This window comes from Pan troglodytes, chromosome 7 (assembly GCF_028858775.2).
Source record: "Pan troglodytes isolate AG18354 chromosome 7, NHGRI_mPanTro3-v2.0_pri, whole genome shotgun sequence".
In the NCBI taxonomy this organism is placed as follows: domain Eukaryota; kingdom Metazoa; phylum Chordata; class Mammalia; order Primates; family Hominidae; genus Pan; species Pan troglodytes.
The window spans coordinates 50512765-50533637 of record NC_072405.2 but is presented as its reverse complement, the minus strand read 5'-3'; the positions used below and the strand labels follow the sequence as shown (position 1 = coordinate 50533637).

Sequence of the window (20873 nt, the reverse complement as noted above, 5' to 3'; positions counted from 1 at the left end):
CCTGCTTAGCAGCAATTACAAGTGGATTTTTGTGGGAGGCAAGAGGCAGTTTCTGAGTTGATTACCAAGAATTTATATTAAAACAACATGAGTTATTGATTGGCTATACATCGTTAAGCTGAGAGTGTGGGTTATAGTGTCTGTTATAGCATTGTTGTGTTAATTTATAGCTACCTGTGGTAATATCAAACAGGTTCAAGAGATGAACACATAGCTCAACAGCGGGGAGTAGAATGTGTAGAATGTGATTGCTGTCAGCACACTGATCATAAGGACCCCTCATTCTCCAAAAGCTAAAGGGCCTTAGCAGCAAGCACACAATAAGGCATACCACATCTTGTTTGACCATGTCACCCCGGAATCAGCAGTGATTTTTAAAAATCAAATGATACATGAGGGTTTGACTAAGCTATCCTCAGAATGGTTAATTTCATCCTAAGCTATCCTCAGAATGGTAAATTTCATCCTGGCAACTGAATTCATACCATTGACTTAAACCAGTACTCCCCAGTGTACAGTATGTTTACAATTTAAAAAGTGGCTGAATGCAGTGGCTCACACCTGAGATTTATTCATTTTTTAGGTATCTCCCATATATACATGAGGCACACAAGTAATTAAATATCTGCTTCTTTTTCTCTTGTTAATCTGTCTTTTGTTACATGGGTCTGTCCTGTCCACCTAAAAGGAAGGGGTTGAGACACAAAATATAATTTAGAGTCTGCTTGAGCCAACGTGAGGACAACTGCCTGGAAGACTCAGACCCAAGCCACCTCGAATAGGCGCTCCATTTGGTCTTGGCTACAAGTGGGTTTTTAAAGGCAATAAAAGGGGAATACAAAGTTCCTTGTCCAGAATTCTCATTGTTTACAGAAATAGCACTGATTTGTGATTGGCTGTATATTGTTATAAGGTATAGGGTATGTGTCATAGTGTGCAGTGCACCATTCTTAGGTTAATTCATAGCTACTTGTGGCACTAGCAAGTAGTTTCAATAGATGAACACATAGCTCAATGGGGAGCAGGACATGATTGCTGGCTCATTTTTATGCCTCTCTGGGGCTGAATAATTTCTTTTTTTTTTTTTTCCTGAGACAAAGTCTCGCCCTGTTGCCCAGGCTGGAGTGCAGTGCTGCAATCTGGGCTCCCTGCAACCTCTGCCTCCTGGGTTCAAGCAATTCTCATGCCTCAGCCTCCAGAGTAGCTGGGATTAGAGGCACCCGTCACCACGCTCAGGTAATTTTTGGTATTTTTAGTAGAGGTAGAGTTTTGCCATGTTGGCCACGCTGGTCTTGAACTCCTGGGCTCAAGTGATTCGCCCGCCTAGGCCTCCCAAAGTGCTGGAATTACAGGCCTGAGCCACCACGCCCAGCCTGGGGATGCTAATTTAAAAGGCTCACACACATCACATAAAAGTTCTTTTCTCAGTTCCAGTTAAGAACTGTGAAAAATAGAAAATGATCTTTCCTCCTCTACATAAACATTACTGTTTTACTGGTAGGTCTAAATTAAGTATTTACAGCTCTCTAATTGTACGGAATCATTATAATAGAATGTAGGAAATTTTATATCAATTAATTAATTAAGACAGTGTCTTGCTGTGTCACCCAGGCTGGAGTGCAGTGGCACAATCATAGCTCACTGCAGCCTCGATTCACCCAGACTCAAGCGATCCTCCTGCCTCAGCCTTCTGAGTAGCTGGGACTACAGGTGTGTGTCACTAAACCCAGCTAATTTTTTTTTTTTTTTTGTAGTAGAGATGAAGTCTCACTATGTTGCCCAGGCTGGTCTCCAACTCTTGAGCTCAAACAATCTTCCTGCCTCAGCCTCCCAAAGTACTGGGACCACAGGTGTGCCCCAACGTGCTTGGCCAAGGATCCTTCTTCTTGGCACTGGCCTACTGTTCAAAGCAATTTCTAGGCTGAAATATAGACAGCTAGTATCTGGGTCTTTCTTCAAGATCATGCAACCCAAAATTGCCCTTCATTCTCTTGAATAAAACCTCATGACAATGAATTCATGACTAATAGGTCTATAGTCATGCATAACTGGTTTCATCTGTTGGATATCTTTTGTTTTGTTTTATTTTAATGTAACCTTAGCAGACAAACAGAAAAGTGCACAAATCATACGGATACATCTTGCCGTCACCCAGGTCACATGGTATCTTATTAAATATGAGGGATGCTGCAATCCTGATATGGCCATGGAAACCGAAAAATAGGCTCACAGCTTGCCATGTGCAATCTGTAAATGCTGTTTACTTAATGTTTGTGAGTGGTCTGGTGTGGTGGCTCACGCCTGTAATTCCAGCATTTTGGGAGGCTGAGACCACTGCACTCCAGCCTGGGCGACAGAGTAAGAGTCCATCTCAAAAAAAAAAAAAAAGTATAAAGTAGAAATAAATATAAAATTAAATTAATCTAATTAATTTACTGCAAATCCTCCCACCTCCCTGAATTACTAACCCTATTACTTTTATTATCTTGTTAAGCCTCTAAAGGAAGATTAGTATCTACAACAGCAATAACTATTATACTATATCAGAAGGCTAATTGTTAAGTATAAACAATGTTTAAATTACTAATGTGTCTTATAATACTTGTAAATTGGATTTACATGTATGTAAATTACCCGATTTTCTGCTTTAATAAAGACACAGGCTGGGCATAGAGGCTCACACCTGTAATCCCAGCACTTTGGGAGGCCGAGGTGGGCAGATCACTTGAGGTCAGAAGTTTGAGACCATCCTGGCCAACATGATGAAACCCTGTCTCCACTAAAAATACAAAAATTAGCCAGGCGTGGTGGCGGGTGCCTGTAGTCCCAGCTACTCGAGAGGCTGAGGCGGAGAATCACTTGAACCCCAGAGACGTAGGTTGTAGTGAGCCAAGATCACACCACTGCACTCCAGCTTGGGCAACGGAGTGAGATTCTGTCTCAAAAAAAATAATAATAATACGGACACAGGACACAAAAGCTTCCCGAATTAATTTAGCTTATATGAGAGCTGGGCAATGGAAACCCACAGATGGGCTTTTATAGGCCAAGATGCATGGAGGTTGGGCCTGGCTTCACTGTTAGTTGTCAGCAGAACTATGCATGGGAGCATCAGCATTACTGATCATAAAGACCCCTCGTTCACCGAAAGCTAAAGGGCCCTGGCAGCAAGCACACCATAAGGCAGCTTACCATATCTTGTTCAACTGTGTCACCCGGGAATCAGCAGTGATTTTTAAAAATCAAGTGATACATGAGGGTTTGACTAAGCTATCCTTAGAATGGTAAATTTCATCCTAGCATAGCAACTGAATTCATACCATTGACTTAAACCAGTACTCCCCAATGTACAGTATGTTTAAGATTTAAAAATTGCAGTTAAGTTTCAACTAAATCATGGATAGCTCCAGCTGAAGTATAAATGAAGCTAAAATTATTTTTCCATTTTTGAAGGCAGAGGTTTCCAACACATAAAAGTTGAAAGAATGGTACAATGAAAATCTACACACCTTCCACCCAGATTAAACAATTGCTGACATATTATCATATTTGTGCATTCTTTCTCTCTCAATCTGTCTGTTAGGTAGACAGATGAGAGATAGATAGATAGAGAGACAGATAGATAAATAGAAAATTTACGTTTATATTTTGCTATGTCATTTGAAAATAAGCTGTAGACATTATTATGAATGACAGGTCATCCCTAAATATTACAGTGTGAATCTTCTTTTTTTTTTTTTTTTTCGAGATGGAGTCTCACTCTGTGGCCCAGGCTGGAGTGCAGTGGCATGATCTCAGCTCACTGCAACCTACACCTCCTGGGTTCAAGTGATGCTCCTGCCTCAGCTTCCCAAAAAGTTGGAACTATAGGCACCACCACCTTGCCCGGCTTTTGTTTGTTTGTTTTTTTTTTTGGAGACAGAGTTTCGTTCTCATCACCCAGGCTAGAGTGCAGTGGAGCAATCTCGGCTCACTGCAACCTCCACCTCCCGAGTTCAAGCGATTCTTCTGTCTCAGCCTCCCAAGTAGCTGGGATTACAGGCACCAGCCACCACCCCCAGCTAATTTTTGTATTTTTAGTAGAGACGGGGTTTCACCATGTTGGCCAGGCTGCTCTCAAACCCCTGACCTCGGGTGATCCGCCCACCTCGGCCTCTCAAAGTGCTGGGATTACGGGTGTGAGCCACTGTGCCCAGCCTCCAGTGTTAATCTAAGAATAATCTCCTATGTAAGTACAGTACTATTATCAGACCTATAAGAACGAATCATAATTCCATAAGATCATCTATATATAAACAGTATTCCAATTTCTGAAATGATCCCAGGAATGTCTTTCGTAGCTTTCACTGCTTGCAAGTGCTAGCTGTGTGTTCTTCCATCATCCCTTTCAGCCTAGCCCTGAAACACCCAGCCCCTTTTTTTCCCCCCAATAACTTTAATTTTTTTTCTTTTTTTTTAGAGACAGGATCTTGCTCTGCCACCCAGGCTGGAGTACTGTGGTGTGGTCACAGCTCACTGTACCTTGAATTCCCAGGCTCAAGCGATCCTCCCACTTCAGCCTCCTGAGTAGCTGGGACCACAGGCACATGCCACCGTGCCCTAGCCATTTAATTTTTAAACATTTTTTTTGTAGAGAAAGGGTCTCACTATGTTGCCCAGGCTGGTTTTGAACTCCCGGCTTCAAGTGACCCTCCTGCCTTGGCCTCCCAAAGTGCTGGGGTTACAGGTTTGTGCCACTGCATCACCTGTAGGCTGACCTTGAATTTGTGGTAAGTCTGGGACAGTCATCTTGTGCAATGTTACACAGGTTGAAGTTGCCTAGATCTGTGTAATTGATCTCTTGATGACTTTTTAAACTTTTTCTCTATCCCCTCTACTTCCAGGGACCTGGAAGTTACATTTGCCACCTTGAATAGACTCAGATTAAACATTTTGGACACTAAAGAGTTCATGGATGATAGGGTGTACTTTTTGCATCACATTAGGAGGCACATTGGGTGAGGCTGTTCCACTATCTGTGAGGCTAATTTTGATTGCCTTATTAAAGTGGTGACTGCCAGATCTCTCCATCATAAAGGCACATTTTCTCTTTGCAATTCACAATGAATCTGTGCATAATTCTTTAGTGCCATGAAAATACTCTGTTTACCATAACCTTTCACTTGATGGTTTTAGTATCTGTTGATAATTCTTGACTAAATAAATTATTACATTTAGGTTTGTAAATAGGTGATATTACAAAAATGACTTTAATATTGGAGAATACATAAATCGAGACCCTGACAAGAACTAGGTATCTCACCATGCTTTGTCCTAAATACAAAGAATTTTTTTTACCAGAGAACTGCAAGTAATGGCTTAACATTAAATGTGTGGTGCTTATATCTCTCTGAGAACCTCTTCTAGAAATGATATTCTTCTATAACCTCAGCTTATTTACCCACCATATCAGCAAAGCCTTGGTTGGATAGAAGAGTCAGTACAAGTGTAGTTATAAAACTGTTAGGAAGGCCAGGTGCAGTGGCTCACACCTGTAATCCCAGCCCTTTGAGAGGCCAAGGTGGGTGGATCATGAGGTCAGGAGTTCGAGACCAGCCTGACCAACATGGTGAAACCCCGTCTCTAGTAAAAATACAAAAATTACCCCGGCGTGGTGGTGTGTGCCTGTAATCCCAGCTACTTGGAAGGCTGAGGCAGGAAAATTGCTTGAACCCGGGAGGCGGAGGTTGCAGTGAGCAGAGATTGCACCACTGCACTCCAGTATAATTGACACAGTGAGACTCCATCTCACAAAAGAAAAAAAAAACTGTTAGGAGAAGCGCAGACTTTGAATTTAAAATCAACAGGTTACATTCACTTGCTTAGACTACAATGTTTATGAAGGTCTCCATGGTTAAATAGTCCAAAGGAGAATTTGACAATTAATAAAACAGTCCATAGAATGCTCACACACCACCCCTCTCTCTCCTCAATGAAAAATCTGTAATTCATAATATGATGCATTTTATTGGAACTTCTAAAGGAGATGAGTCAGAACATGGTAAGAATGCTAAAAGGTTTGGATGATCGAATTATAGCTCAGTCCAAGAAACTAATTTACTAGGGGTAGTTTTGGGGACATCTGATTACTCTGAATTCACCCTAGTCCTTTCCCACGTCTAATTAAATTGTGTTTAACATTTCCCAAAATATTCATATTCAGTCATTGACATGAAAAACACTGGGAATCTGGAAGAAGTGCTATGTGATCCTTTCGTAACTCATAAGCAGATAGTTGAGTTTTCACACTCATGGATGGATGTGCCTCCCTCAAACCTTATCAAGATGTCGGCACACTACCTGTGTGATGTAAATTTTTAAAAAGAAAAAAAAGAAAAAGTGCTGTAGGAAAATAACAAAGTAGGCCGGGTGCGGTGACTCACACCTGTAATCTCAACACTTTAGGAGGCCGAGGTGGGTGGATCACCTGAGGTCAGGAGTTTGGGACCAGCCTGACCAATATGGTGAAACCCCGTCTCTACTAAAAATACAAAAATTAGCTGGGCATGGTGGCATGAGCCTGTAATACCAGCTACTTGGAAGGCTGAGGCAGGAGAATCGCTTGAACCCGGGAGGTGGAGGTTGCAGTAAGCCGAGATCGCGCCACTGTACTCTGGCCTGGGTGACAGAGCGAGACTCCGTCTCAAAAAAAAAAAAAAAGAAAAGAAAAAAAAAGAAAATAACAAAGTAATAATAAAAGTTAGCAAAGACAAAAAGTTACATCGTTAGCATAAAAAATTAACCGGAACTATACGCCCAACTCTTATCAGTTTAAAATCCCATAACTGAATGAACAACTCATTAAAAGTTAACAGAATGAAGCCATCTATGTTGCAAAATAGTGAGAAGATTTATTAATAGTGGGAGAGGCCAACTTCACTTAGACATAGTTGTTTAAATGGAACTTGGGTTAAACTTTAAATACACTTTTACCAATAATAACCTTAGGATTATTTTAATAGAAAAAGGAGGTACAGCTATTTGGAAATAAGGAATATTATTTGTCGACGAAGAAAAACACCAAAATTCCCTAGCAGGCATAAGAGAAGTAATCAATTAAGTGGCTTAAGTCCTATAATCAACCAGCACTTTTTTTTTTTTTTTTTTTGAGACAGAGTTTTGCTCTGTTGCCCAGGTTGAAGTGCAGTGATGCAATCTCCGCTCACTGTAACCTCTGCCTCCCACGTTCAAGCAGTTCTCCTGCCTCAGCCTCCCAAGTAGCTGGGTCTACAGGCATATGCCACCATGCCTGGCTAATTTTTGTATTTTTTAGTAGAGATGGGGTTTCACTATCTTGACCAGGCTGGTCTTGAACTCCTGACTTCAAGTGATCCGCCCACCTCAGCCTCCCAAAAAATTACAGGCGTGAGCTACTGCGCCCAGCCTCAACCAGCACTCTTAACAGCCCATTGAAGCATTCCCCAACCTTTTTGGCACCCGGGACTGGTTATGTAGAAGACAATTTTTCTATGGACCAGGGTTGTGGGGCATGGTTTCAGGAAGATATAAGAGGATTACATTTATTGTGCACTTTATTTATATTATTATTACATTGTAATATATGATGAAATAATGGTACGACTCAGCATAATGCAGAATCAGTGGGAGCCCTGCGCTTGTTTTCCTGCAACTAGACAGTCCCATCTGGGGGTGATGGGAGACAGTGACAGATCATCAGGCATTAGATTCTGATAAGGAGCACACACACAACCTAGATCCCTCGCATGCGCAGTTCACAATAGGGCTCACACTCCTGTGGGAATCTAATGCTGCTGCTGATCCGACAGGAGGCAGAGCTCAGGTCGTAATGCTAGCTGGCCTGCCACTCACCTCCTGCTGTGTGGCCCGGTTCCTAACAGGCCATGGACCAGTACCAGTCCGTGGCCCAGGGGTTAGGGATTCCTGTGCCATTGGATTTGTCTATAATTTCTAGAAGAAATAATATTGTATAAGTTAGAAATAAGAAAATCAGATTTGTTAGCACACCTTCATTTAAAGAAGTAGGGTAGAAGTAGGCTGCAAGGGTGAGATGGGGACCAGATCGGGGAGGCCTTGAGTTCTAGAGTCTGCACATTCTCCCACAGGTAGCAGAGTGTCAGTGAAGGTTGTGGAACGAGGTGGCAATGCGTAGAACACGTGGTTGGGGGATGACTAGGGGCCCCTCTCTGAGATATAACATCTAATATGAGTTGGACACTGCAGGCCCAGCCAACATGCTTCCTTCAGTCCTCAGAGCTAGTCTGCAAAGTGAATATTGTCCCTGTCTGAACAGGCTCAGAGAGCATGTGTCTCGCTGAAGGCCACGCTACTGGTAAATTGTGGAACTAAGATTCAAAACAGGTGTCTGACATGGGAGCCGACATTCTGCCTTCCACCCCAGGCAGTGGCCATGAAGAAGCAGCTGCTGCAGCCAGAAATGTAGAAACCCTGCCTGCCATGGCAAGGGAGGGCGCTGGCCTGGCACATGGGTTTCTCCTGTCTTTCTGGGGACACTGGCACAACCAGGGCATCCTCTGGGCTTACGCTTCCCTCTCCCCTCCCCATCCCTGCTACTATGTGTGTGACCTTGGAAAAACCACCTTATCTTCTGTTTAAACGGTTAAAGACTTGGCAAAGGAATGAATTAACAGGGCACAGGATGTACACACCCTATGTAGAGTGGCAATTTCAGAGACGAGGTGTTTGGCTGTCACCCTCAAATGTGTCATTTCAACATTTTTCTACTCTCACTTCCTTCTTTCCTACTTAAAATCATCATTGTTGCCAAAAGCAGGGATGGGGCAGGTACACTCAAGGGGAAGAATTTGGAAGAGGAAATTTGTAGGGGCTCATGATGTTTCCTGACCTCAGAATGTAACTTGATTCTGAATATATAAAGAATATCACTTTAGAAGTTATCAAAGGAATGGAATTGGGGTTAATGATTGTTTCTGGGTACAAGCGCAAAGTCATGTCCCCAGTGTTTCTCAGATCTTAACGTGCATATGAATCACTGGAGGATCTTTTTGTAATAAAGCTTCTAGTTCAGCAGGTCTGGGGTGGAGCCTGGGAGTCTGCATTTCTCACAAGCCCCCAGTTGCTGCTGGTCCCGAGTCCACACTTTGAGTTGCAAGGAACCAGATTTCTTTGCTTTTTTTTTTTTTTTTTTAAATATATATATAGAGTCTCAGTCTGTTACCCACGCTGGAGTGCAGTGGTGCAATCTCGGCTTACTGCAACATCCACCTTCTGGGCTCAAGTGATTCTCCTGCCTCAGCCTCCTGATAGCTGGGATTACAGGCACCTGCCACTATGCCTGGCTAATTTTGTATTTTTAGTAAAGACAGGGTTTCGCCATATTGGCCAGGCTGGTCTCACACTCCTCACCTCAGGTGATCCACCTACTTCGGCCTCCCAAAGTGCCTGGATTACAGGTGTGAGCCACCGCACTTGGCTTAGCCAGACTTCTTTGAGGACAAATCTCTGTAAAATGGTGGCAGGTCTTGCTTGGTGTGGAGTAAATGTAAAGGAGTAAATAAAAGGCATTTGTACAAATGATGCACTTCAGTATTAATTGTTTAACTCAGCAGATATTTGGTGAGGATTCCCCAAATGCCTGACACATATGACAGAGGAAAAGAGACCTATTCTTGCAAACTGCTCCAACTTTCAGAGGGTGGAACGAAAAGAACCAAAATATTCTGCAACTAAGCAACCAAGTAAACTGGGTGCAGAGAGGAGATGAGCTGGGGCTGATGCCTCAGCAGGAATCTCTGGAATTCCTCTCGCCTGGTGACCTCAGTCACAGAGCAGCGGAGCCACGACCCCTTGGGTGGGCTCCAGGTGGGTCTCAGCCAGGATGAAGAGAGCGGAGCAGACAAACACTCCACTCCCTTCTCCCCAAGGGAGCCAGGCTTTTGCATCCCCAGGCAGCTTCCCGGGGTGAGTGGCCAACGCCTTGAGGTCCCCACCCTGTACCACCCCAGGTTCCAGGGTCCAACTCTGGGAAATCGTGGCATTCTCTGAACCCTTCCTGCTGGTGGGGTGAGGAGGGGGGTGGTTCCTGGCGATAGGGCGAGGGAGGAAAAGCATCCTGGGTCTCACGCTCCATTAGAGGCTGCACTGTGGAGAGAGCAGGGGTCCAGCTCCTGGAGGATCCGGGTTGGATGGGACTCTGCCACTTAGGGGAAGCAGTGAACATTGAGCTAGTGTTGCTGTCGCAAAATGGGATGTGTAACACCCACCTCATCGAATTTCGTGAGAATGAATGAGATCATTAATCATTTATGTAAACTATCTGGAACAGCGATGAAACCCAGAGGCTCCTTTAGTTCCTATTCTCCCCGCCCTGAGGATAAGGACCAAAGCCCTTAGCATGGCTCACAGTGCCTCTCGGAGCTGGCCCCGCCTCCCTGTCTAGCTTCATCTCTGGCTCTCACCTCCCTCGTCTCCAGCCACACTGATGGGCTGAGACTGCCAAGGCCCCAGTGATGCCATGCTTCAGGGCTTGGGCTCCCACCTATGCCTCTCTTTCCAGCAGTGCCCTTCGCCCCAGCTCGCTTGGCAAATGCCTACTTCCCTTATTCAGCTCTGCACAGCAATGCCTGTCCCACGAAGCCTGTCCCATTCCAACCCCCTGCTCAGAGAAAGCGACCAGTGCCTCCTTTGAGCTGTCCCATACCAGGTGCTGCTTCTGTCTTGTGTCTCCTCTCTAGTGTAAGGTGGCAAACAATAGCCTACGGACCAAATCCAAATCACCATCCGATTTTGTAAATAACTTTTTTTTTTTTTTTTGAGACGGAGTCTCACTCTGTCGCCCAGGCTGGAGTGCAGTGGTGCGATCTCAGCTAACTGTAACCTCTGCCTCCTGGGTTTAAGTGATTCTCCTGCTTCAGCCTCCTGCGTAGCTGGGATTACAGGCACGTGCCAACACTGCCGGCAAATTTTTGCATTTTTAGTAGAGATGGGGTTTCACCATGTTGGCCAGGCTGGTCTCCAACTTCTGACCTCAAGTGATCCACCCACCTCAGCCTCCCAAAGAGCTGGGATTACAGGCGTGAGCCACTGCGTCTGGCCTAGAAATAACATTTTATTAGAACATAGCCACACTCATTGCATAGGGTCCCTGGCTGTTTTCACGTTGCAAGGGCACAATTGTATAGTTACAACAGAGACCATGCTGCCTGTAAAGCCTGCACTATTCACCACCCAGCCCTTCCCAGAAAAGTATTTCCAGCTGCCAGCTCTAGTACTTCCTTGTCTCCTCTCCCTAGACTTCTGAGACATTTGTTCTGAGGGCCAAGAACAAATGTCACTAGCTTCTGCAGCATGCTGCCTGGCCTAGCAGAACCCGCACTGAGGAGGAGAAGGCTGAGCACGTAATCAAAAAGAAGAAATCACATGTGTTTTCTTCTTTGTCTTTCTCATTCCTAGGGGAGTGAGGGCCCCTCCTGTGGCTTGAATTAGAGGTATAGGGTCTGTTTGATGGAGTCAAGGCTTCCTGGGTCCTAGTAAGTAGACCAGAGTGAAACTGTGATGTAAAGCAGCCTCTCTGCATCAGGAAAAGCTCCATCAGGAGAGGTTCCCTCCTGGCACAGTGCTCCTGAGGATGGCCCCCAGGATGCCGCAGAACCAGAGAGAAGACTCTGGGGACAGGAGAACAGCAGGGAAACCTGGCAGAAGTTCTGTTCGAGGAAGTGTTATACAGTCAGATTTTGTAAATGTCAGATCTTGACAAATGATCAAATCAGTTTCTCAGGAAGTGATGATGACATTAAATTGGTTGGGACTTTTTTTTTTTTTTTTAGAGATGGGATCTCCCTATGTTGCCCAGTCTGGCTTCAAACTCCTGAGTTCAAGCAATCCTCCTGCCTCACTCTCTCAAAGTGCTGGGATTACAGGAGTGAGCCACTGCGCCTCTCCCTACCCTTTTTCTTCAAGAGACATGGTCTTGCTCTGTCGCCCAGGCTGGAGTGCGGTGGAGCAATCATAGCTCAATGCAGCCTCAATCTTCTGGGCTCAAACAATCCTCCTACCTCAGCCTCCCAAGTAGCTGAGACTACAGGTGTGTGCCACCATGCCTGGCTAATTTTTAAATTTTTTTTTTATAGAGATAGGATCTTGCTATGTTGCTCAAGCTGGTCTCAAACTCCTGGCTTCAAGCAATCCTCCCACCTTGGCCTCCCAAAGCACTGGGATTGTAGCTGGGAGTCACCACACCTGGCCTGTTTTTTAAAGTATAGTCAGGTCAAGGGAACCTGTGGTGATGAAATATTTGAAACCTTGACAACGGGAGTGCCAGTGGTCACTGTTGGTTCCAGCAAGAGGCAAGACCCCAGAAGCCTCCCCTGCATGCTGGATCATCTTGTAGGGGGCACAAGAGAGCCACACAGAATCACAGAGACATGTGTTTGCAAATGGCAGTCACTCTCGGGAACACAGCCTCTCCCAGGGACTTGAAACCACCAGGAAATAAGAATGCAGGTTCCTGGGTTCCCAAAATGTTCTCTGCAGTGGGCATGCCAATGCATACCAACAGGGGAGCTACGGTCCTTTGATGTCTTCTGTCACAATTGAGGAAGTTTGGACCATCCACTGAAACACGTTCTCCTTTCAGCTTGGGAGGGTAGGTGACTTAATACATTAATAAACACTTGAGTTTGACTTTTGTCCAACTCCTGGCCGCTGGATAGGAGCACTTCAGATGTATTTTTGTTTATTGCTTTACCTTGAATCATTTATAGGAATTCAGCAGTCAGGCACCACTTCTTGTTTAGGAGAGGCAGGAGTGCTTCAGGGAAATGGTGCCATTCAGCCATTGGGTGCTTTGCTCCCTGCGCTATTGAACCCCTATACCCCCAGTGCTTCCACTAGCACAGCTGGAGGACCCCAGGGCGACCTGAAGAACATCCCATGCAGCTGGGCTCCCAAGCGGAGCTGCAGAGGTAGCTGCATTCCTTCCCACCTTCTCTGCTCCCGATCCTCCTTTCTGGTCTGTGCACTTTACAAAGTTACTTATTAGGGAATAAAAATTTAATGTATGCTTGATTATAGCAATGTTGCACAAATTCTCCTTTTATCCTCTAAAAGCCCTTTGGGGTAGATAGTGTCAGGTGCATTCCCATTTTATTTACTTTTGCTTTATTTATTTATTTAAGAGACAGGGTCTTGCTCTGTCACCCAGGCTGGAGTGCAGTCACATGAACATGGCTCACTGCAGCCTCGACCTCCTGGACTCAAGCAAGCAATCCTCCCACCTCACCTCAGCCTCTCAAGTCACTGTTAGCACAGCCACACGCCAACAAGCCAGGCTAATTTTTAAAAATGTTTTGTAGAGATGAGATCTCACTGTGTTGCTCAGGCTGGTCTCGAACTCCTAGGTTCAAGTGACCCCTCTGCTTCAGCCTCTCAAAGTGCTGGGGTCACAGGCAGAAGCCACTGTGCCCGGCTCACATTCCTATTTTACAGATGAGGAAACCCAGTCCAAGAAGCGAAGTGGCTTGCTCAGTGGCTCACGGCAGATGGTCTCGGGTGTGGTTTGACCTCTGGATCGTGTTGATGCTAATGCAGAATGCCAGGGCCTTTGGGTAGTTGTGTTCCAGATGTGGGCTTGTTTCCCCACTGGCCTCCTCCAGCCTCATTCAGCTGGAAGGTAGCTTCCCCTCCTGGCCCTGTGGCACAGCCAGGACAGCTCTGCCCTTCGGGCCCCAAGGAACACAACCTCTTGCTGCTCTGACATCCTAGTGGCTGAGCGCAGGCCAGGAGGCTGCCAACATCTGCAGGGACAACTTAAAGACTCTGGCCAGGGGATGCCTTTGGCATCTCTGGGGATGGAAAATGGGCCACCTGTCCCAGCCCCACAGGGTGGAGGCTGCTGTGAGGGCAAAGTGCCACTGCAGCTGCAGCTTCCCGGATCGGCGCCCGCCCTCTCGCCAGGAGGCTGCGGCCACTGAGACCAATCGTTCCGGTGCCCGGCCAGGGGCTCCTGACTGGGACATGGGCACGGAAGGCCTCGGAGCAGATGTGGGGCAGTTGTGGGACTCAGGAAGGGGTCTCTGTTCCCATCATGGGTGAGCAAGCAGGAGGAAACGCCATGCAAAGTCTCAGGAATGTTCTGCGGAGACAGGAGCCCCACTTGCCCCCTCTGCCTTGGGGACCCAGCCGCAGCATCTGCAGGGGCGGCGTGAGCTCCAGGAAGCCACAGGACATGCAACTGCCACCGCAATCCCTCCTGGCCAGCACGCTGTTGTCGGTGTTTCTCCTCTGGTGTGGGCCCTGCGGGTAGCGCGGCAGACAAAACATCAACAAACTCCGTCCTCACTTGAGCTGCCTCCTAGGAGGCTGACAGGTGGCCCAAAGGCATGGAGCGTCTCTGTGCATGGCGCCCTGGCTGGAGCCCAGATTCCATCGTGATTGGCCTTGTTGGTTTCCCTTATGTACCGATGAGCAAACCTGTGGCCACAGGCAAGTCACCTGACCTCCCTGGGCCTCGGTTTCCTGTTCTGTGCATTGGGTATGATACTGTCTCGGCAGGCTCTTGGGGAAGTCTCTTGCTTCTCCCTGTTCGATTCTCCTTCCTCTCTCCCTCTTCTCTTCAAATCTTTACCATCCTTGAGGTATTGTGGTGGTGGTATGATGACTTGGAGGGCCATGCCATGCAGAATCAGGAATCATTGTCACTTTCCTTGGTGACTCAGAATAACTTTCATTTCCCCACTGCTGCTTCCTTCTCTGCTCCATGTTAGAGTGGCCCCCGGCTTATCTGTGGTTTCACTTGCCACAGGGTAACTACCTGTGGTATAGCACTCACTGCAGCCTCGACCTCCTGGGCTGCAGAGATCCTCTTATCTCAGCCTCCCAAGTAGCTGGACCACAGGAGCAAACCACCATGCCTGGCTAATTTTCTGTATTTTTTTGTAAAGATGAGGTGGGTCTCACTATGTTGCCCAGGCTGATCTTGAACTCCTGGCTTCAAGCAATCCCTCACCTTGACCTCCCAAAGTGCTGGGATTACAGGTGTGAGCCACCTTGCCCAGCTCACTTCTATAATAAGTTGAGAGAGAGGTATATATAGAGAGACCACAGTCACATAACTTTTATTACAGTACCTTGTTATGATCGTTCTATTTTACTATTGGTTATTGTTGTTAGTCTCTTGCTGTGCCTAATTTATACATTAACCTTGTTTTGTTTTGTTTTGTTTTGTTTTTGAGACACGGTCTCACTCTGTCACCTAGGCTGGAGTGCAGTGGCACGATCTCGGCTCACTTCAGTCTTCGCCTCCTGGATTCAAGCTATTCTCATGCCTCAGCCTTCCGAGTAGCTGGGACTACAGGCACACACCACCACACCCGGCTAAGTTTTTTGTATTTTTAGTAGAGACAGGGTTTCATCATGTTGCCCAGGCTGGTCTCCAAGGCTGACCTCAAGTGATCCACCTGCCTCGGCTTCCCAAAGTGCTGGGATTACAGGCATGAGCCACCATGCCTGGCCACATTAACCTTGATCATAGGTATGGATGTGTAGGGAAGAGCATCGTATATATAGTGCTCGGTACTACCCACAGATTCAGGCATCCATTGGGATCTTGGAACACATCCTTGTGGTTAAGGGGGACGACCATGTGTGATGGCCCTCCCAGCTCCCTGCCTCCTGCTCCTGGAGTCTCCATGGCTCCTCAGCACCAATCCTCCCTGTCTTTCAGCCCTTTGCCCTGTCAGCCTAGACTCAATGACCCATTGTGAACCATTACCACCATGCCCATTGACATGCTGGAAACTCTTCCCTTCTTATTCTAAACCCCAAGGCCCTGTCAACACGCTCTACTGGGGAAGCACACCTACTGCTTTGGTTTCCAATATGATTTCAGAGCAATTGCCTTGCAAACCTTCAGCAACAACCTCTCCTGTGCTGTTAACCCTTTGAAGGAGTGTGCATTTTTAAAAAGTTGGCATGGGGCACAGTGGCTGAAGCCTGTATCCCAGCACTTTGGGAGGCCGAGGCAGGTGGATCACCTGAGGTCAGGAGTTCGAGACCAGCCTGGCCAACATGGTGAAACCCCGTCTCTACTAAAAATACAAAAATTAGCTGGGCATGGTGGTGGGCACCTGTAATCCCAGCTACTCGGGAGGGTGAGGCAGGAGAATCACTTGAACCCAGGAGGCAGAGGTTGCATTGAGCTGAGATCGCATCACTGCACTCCAGGCAGGGTGACAGAGCAAGACTCTGTCTCAAAAAAAAAAAAAGTTGGCATCAATGTGTTCTTCTATCTGATATATGTCTTCACATTACAGCATGTTTTCTGTATGAGCCCACACATATCAGATGGTAACTTTAGAATGGGTGGGTTTGTGCCATTGTCCCGGCACAGCTGTGAGGGTGGTGACGGGCAGGTCAGCAGGTGCGTACAGAGGGGCTTTCTTCTACATTGGAGTTCAGGTCGGATGATCCGGGTCCACAGTGTTCATTCAGGGCTCTGTGTTCTGGTGGCTTCCGTTGATTTCTAATAAAAGCTGCAGACTGAGCCAGTCCTGCACACACAGGGAGATAGGACAACGAACATTTGGGATGTGATTAAGCCCATCAATCCAATCGGTGACTAAAATCAGACAGGAAGCCCTGTGCCCCTTAGATAAAGAAAGCCTGGGGGGAAAATGATCTCAAGTTCATTTCGATTGGCGCAAACTCCTCACAGAGGAAAAAATGTACAGTTAGAGTGAAGTGAAAGAACATCTCTATAAAATATGCATCACTTCCCTGGCGGGGAGGAGAGAGGAGCTATGGAAAGCTGCACCAAAGCTGTATTCACTGGACAAAAATGCTTGACTCAGGAAGGAGGCCGGAGCGGCGAGTCCTGTGATGCCATGGCGGGAGGTGGGTCCCATGTAAACAGTGGTGTTCCTGTCACCCTGAGCACATGCAGTCTCCCGTGGGTGACCAGAACTGATGCAAGAGCCTCTGCTGTGGAAGTCACCACGCTCTCCCAGAACGCGCCTCCCCCCAGGTCTGAGTGATCTCATTGCCGAGGTGAATAGGGCTTTGGCCGCTCTCCCAAAGGAGCCCGCCCCAGACACAGCCATGGCCTGGGACTCTGGGGTCACCCTGGGGTCAGAAGGAATTATCTGTATTCACTTGGTTTTGGTTGTTGTCAGTGTTATTTATGTGTTTATTTATTTTTTATTTTTAGAGACAGGCTTTCACTCTGTCTCCCAGGCTGGAGTGCAGTGATGGGATCACAGTTCACTGCAACCTCAAATTTTCAGATTCAAGGGATCCTTCCACCTCAGCCTCCTAAGTAGCTGGGACTACATGCATGTGCCACCACACCTGACTAATTTTTTAATTATTTGTAGAGATAGGGTCTCGCCATGTTGCCCAGGCTGGTCTCAAACTTCTGGGCTCAAGGAATCCTCCCACCTTGGCCTCCCAAAGTGTTAGGATTACAGGAGTGAGCCACCTCACCTGGCCTGGTGTTGTTATTTTAAAACAAGAAAAGAAATGACCAGAAAAGCTGAAAGGAAACACGCACCATCCTCCATAGGAGGCTGCAGGGGTTGGTGGCACCAGGTCCAGAAGAAGAAGGGCTCATAGAGCAGAAACCAGAGCTTGAGCACCACCCGGGTGGCATTTGGAAGTGCCTCAGCACAGCCACTTTGCAGAGTTTGCACATTTAAAATAAGGAGTAGGCTGGGCACAGTGGCTCACGCCTGTAATCTCAGCACTTTAGGAGGCCAAGGCAGGCGGATACCTTGAGTTCAGGAGTTCGAGACCAGCCTGGCCAACATGGTGAAACCCCGTCTCTATGAAAAAAATATATAAAAATTAGCCAGGCGTGGTGGTGTGTGCCTGTAGTCCCAGCTACTCAGGAGGCTGAGGTGAGAGACTCACTTGAACTGGGGAGGTGGAGGTTGCAGTGAGCCAAGATCATGCCACTGCACTTCGGCCTGAGCAATAGAGTGAGACCCTGTCTCAAAAAATTAATTAATTAAGTTAAATAAAGAGTAGCGCAATTTTCCTAAACAGATTGACCAGAGACACCCTTAAAATTATAAGACTGTGATAGAATTCCTACAGATATTCATTAGCTATGATATGTTGGATATGTAAATAAGCAGATGGCAGTGAATGTTCTCACAGACCAAATATTTCTGCAAATAAAATTAAATTCTTATGTAAAATATGCATACATAAATATATTCTAGATATAATTTTATAATATCAGAAATGATCATATTTTTCATTTGCAAGTACTTTCTTCTTTTTATTTTTAGAGTTGGGGGTCTTGCTCTGTTGCCCAGGCTGTACTGCAGTGGCATGATGATAGCTCACTGCAGCCCTGGACTCCTGGGCTGACGTGATCTGCCTGCCCCAGCCTCCTGAATGGTTTTTTCTTTTTTTTGAGACGGACTTTCACTCTTGTTGCCCAGGCTGGAGTGCAGTGGCGCGATCTCAGCTCACAGCAACCTCCACCTCCCGGGTTCAAGCCCTGAATGGCTTTTTAAAAATATTTTCTCAGAGTCAGGGTCTTGCTCTGTTGCCCAGACTGGTCTCAAACTCCTGGGTTCAAGCGATCCCCCTGTCTTGGCTTCCCAAAGTGTGGGATTATAGATGTTAGCCACTGCCTCCTGTCAATATTTTTTAAATTAATAGACATTCCTTAGAGCAGTTTCAGGTTTACAAAAAAATTGAGCAGGAAGCACAGAGTTCCCATATTATTATCCCTTCTCTTCCCTCCGCAGTTTCCCCTGTTATTATCTTGTACTTAGTCCAGTGATATTGTTTTTTTTTAAAACTACTATTGTTTTTCAGTTTTTAGATAGTCAAAACAAAGTTGTAGACCTATCATTACCTTGTATGGGAATTTAAAAAATGTATTTCACTGGGCTAATGTATTAGTCCGTTCTCATGGTGCCGTAAAGAAATACCCAAGACTGGGTAATTTATAAAGAAAAGAGATTTAATGGACTCACAGTTCCCCACGGCTGGCAGAGCCTCAGGAAACTTACAATCATGGAGGAAGGCACCTCTTCACATGGCGGCAGAAGACAGAATGAGCACAAGGAGGGGAAATGCTAGACGATAATAAAACCATCAGATCTCATGAGACTCGTTATCACCAAAACCGCTTGGGGAAAACCGCCTTCATGATCCAATTACCTCCACCTGTTTCTGCCCTTGACCTGTAGGGATTATGGGGATTAAAATTAAAGGTAAGATTTGGGTGGGGACACAGAGCCAAACCATATCAACTAAATATTCAAAAAAAGTACTGCTCTAAGAGAGTACTTCAATTTTTAACTTGGTAGCCTTGGTTCTTGTTCATGTGTGTGACACTAACGTTGCTTAGGAGGCAGTTGGAAAAAATTTGAGTCAGGGGCTCTTTAAAGTTCCTTTCTTCATCTTTGAGAAAACAGTACGAGGCTTTCCCTTGCAAAGTTCTTTCCATCTTTACTTCTCTTATCTGAAACGCAAGGAACCTATAGCTTATCAAAGGCAAATGGACTGGACCAGAGTCATGCAACTGACCTCAGAGGAGAGAAAGGAAGCTTTCTGACTTCCAACCCCAGGCTCATTCCAGTAGCCTGCACATTCACCACGGGGGTGTATTTGAAGATTGATAGCTGGGGATGTGTTAGGAGGCTCAAAAGAGGTAGATTTAGGAGCAGAGAAAGAAAGTTCTGTGTCGGAGAATCAGCAAACCAACCTAAGAAACTCAACTCACTCCACAAAGGAATTGATTGAAAATTAGATGTGTTCAAAAATAACTTGAATAAACTCATGGATACTCCATCATAAGTTATTAAGGAAAATTCCTATTCTTCTGACACGCTTCCATGAACAACCAGGTCCTTCCAGTGCCAGAGAGAGAGTGTTGGGCTGGGCACACCCAGTGTGGAGCCAGTACATCTACTTTTATGAAAGTCATTTAGAAGCATCACTAAAGGAACTGAAAAACAATTCACCGATAATGACAGTACTCCAACACCTAGTTTTATCTTCTAATCTCTATCCATACATCTATGTAGTGTTTATATTATTATTATTTTTTGAGATGGAGTCTCACTCTTGTTGCATGATCTTGGCTCACTGCAACCTCCACCTCCCAGGTTCAAGTGATTCTCTTGCCTCAGCTTCCCGAGTAGCGGGGATTACAGGTGCCCGCCACCATGCCTGACTAATTTTTGTGTTTTTAGTAGAGATGGGGTTTCACCATGTTGGCCAGGCTGGTCTCGAACTCCTGATCTCAAGTGATTTGCCTGCCTCGGTCTCCCAAAGGGCTGGGATTATGGGCGTGAGACACCATGCCTGATCTACATTATTTATATCACAGCTCATGTACAAATTTATTTTCTTCTTCTTTTGGGCAAGGCAATTTTATGATTTATTTTGGTATGTCGGTATAATTATGTTATCAGTCATCGCAATGGCTACACAATATTGCAGTATTCTAACATGTCCTAGTCTACTAGGCCCCTATGTTTTGACATCTAAGTTATTTTCAGTTTTTAGATAGTCAAAACAATGTTGAATACCTATCATTATCTTGTATGGGGATTTAAAAAATGCATGTCAGCAGGCTAAATATTCAAAAAATTACTGCTCCAAGAAAATAATCCAATTTTTAACTTAATATTTTGAAATAATTTCAAACTTACCAAAGAGTTGCAAGAATAAAGACCTCCTCCTACAGTTTGGTGAACAGCTCTTAACAAGAATAAGATTTGTAAGAGTCCTTCCCATGCCTTCAGCTTGTCCTGTTTTGATGTTTCTCATTGTTTGTGTGGAATTCACACAACTGGTGCTGTTACCACCATGGGCGTCTAGTCTGGATCAGTGGTCCTCAGTCTTTTTTGCAC

At 45.8% G+C, this 20873-nt stretch overlaps 1 non-coding gene across 1 annotated transcript; it reads left to right on the top strand.

The window, feature by feature from the left end:
- The first annotated feature begins 6247 nt into the window (after window positions 1-6247).
- LOC112204319 (small nucleolar RNA U13) lies at window positions 6248-6349 on the top strand. The gene has a single exon (XR_002937886.2). It is a non-coding gene; the product is annotated as a small nucleolar RNA U13 (small nucleolar RNA).
- Window positions 6350-20873: the final 14524 nt, after the last annotated feature.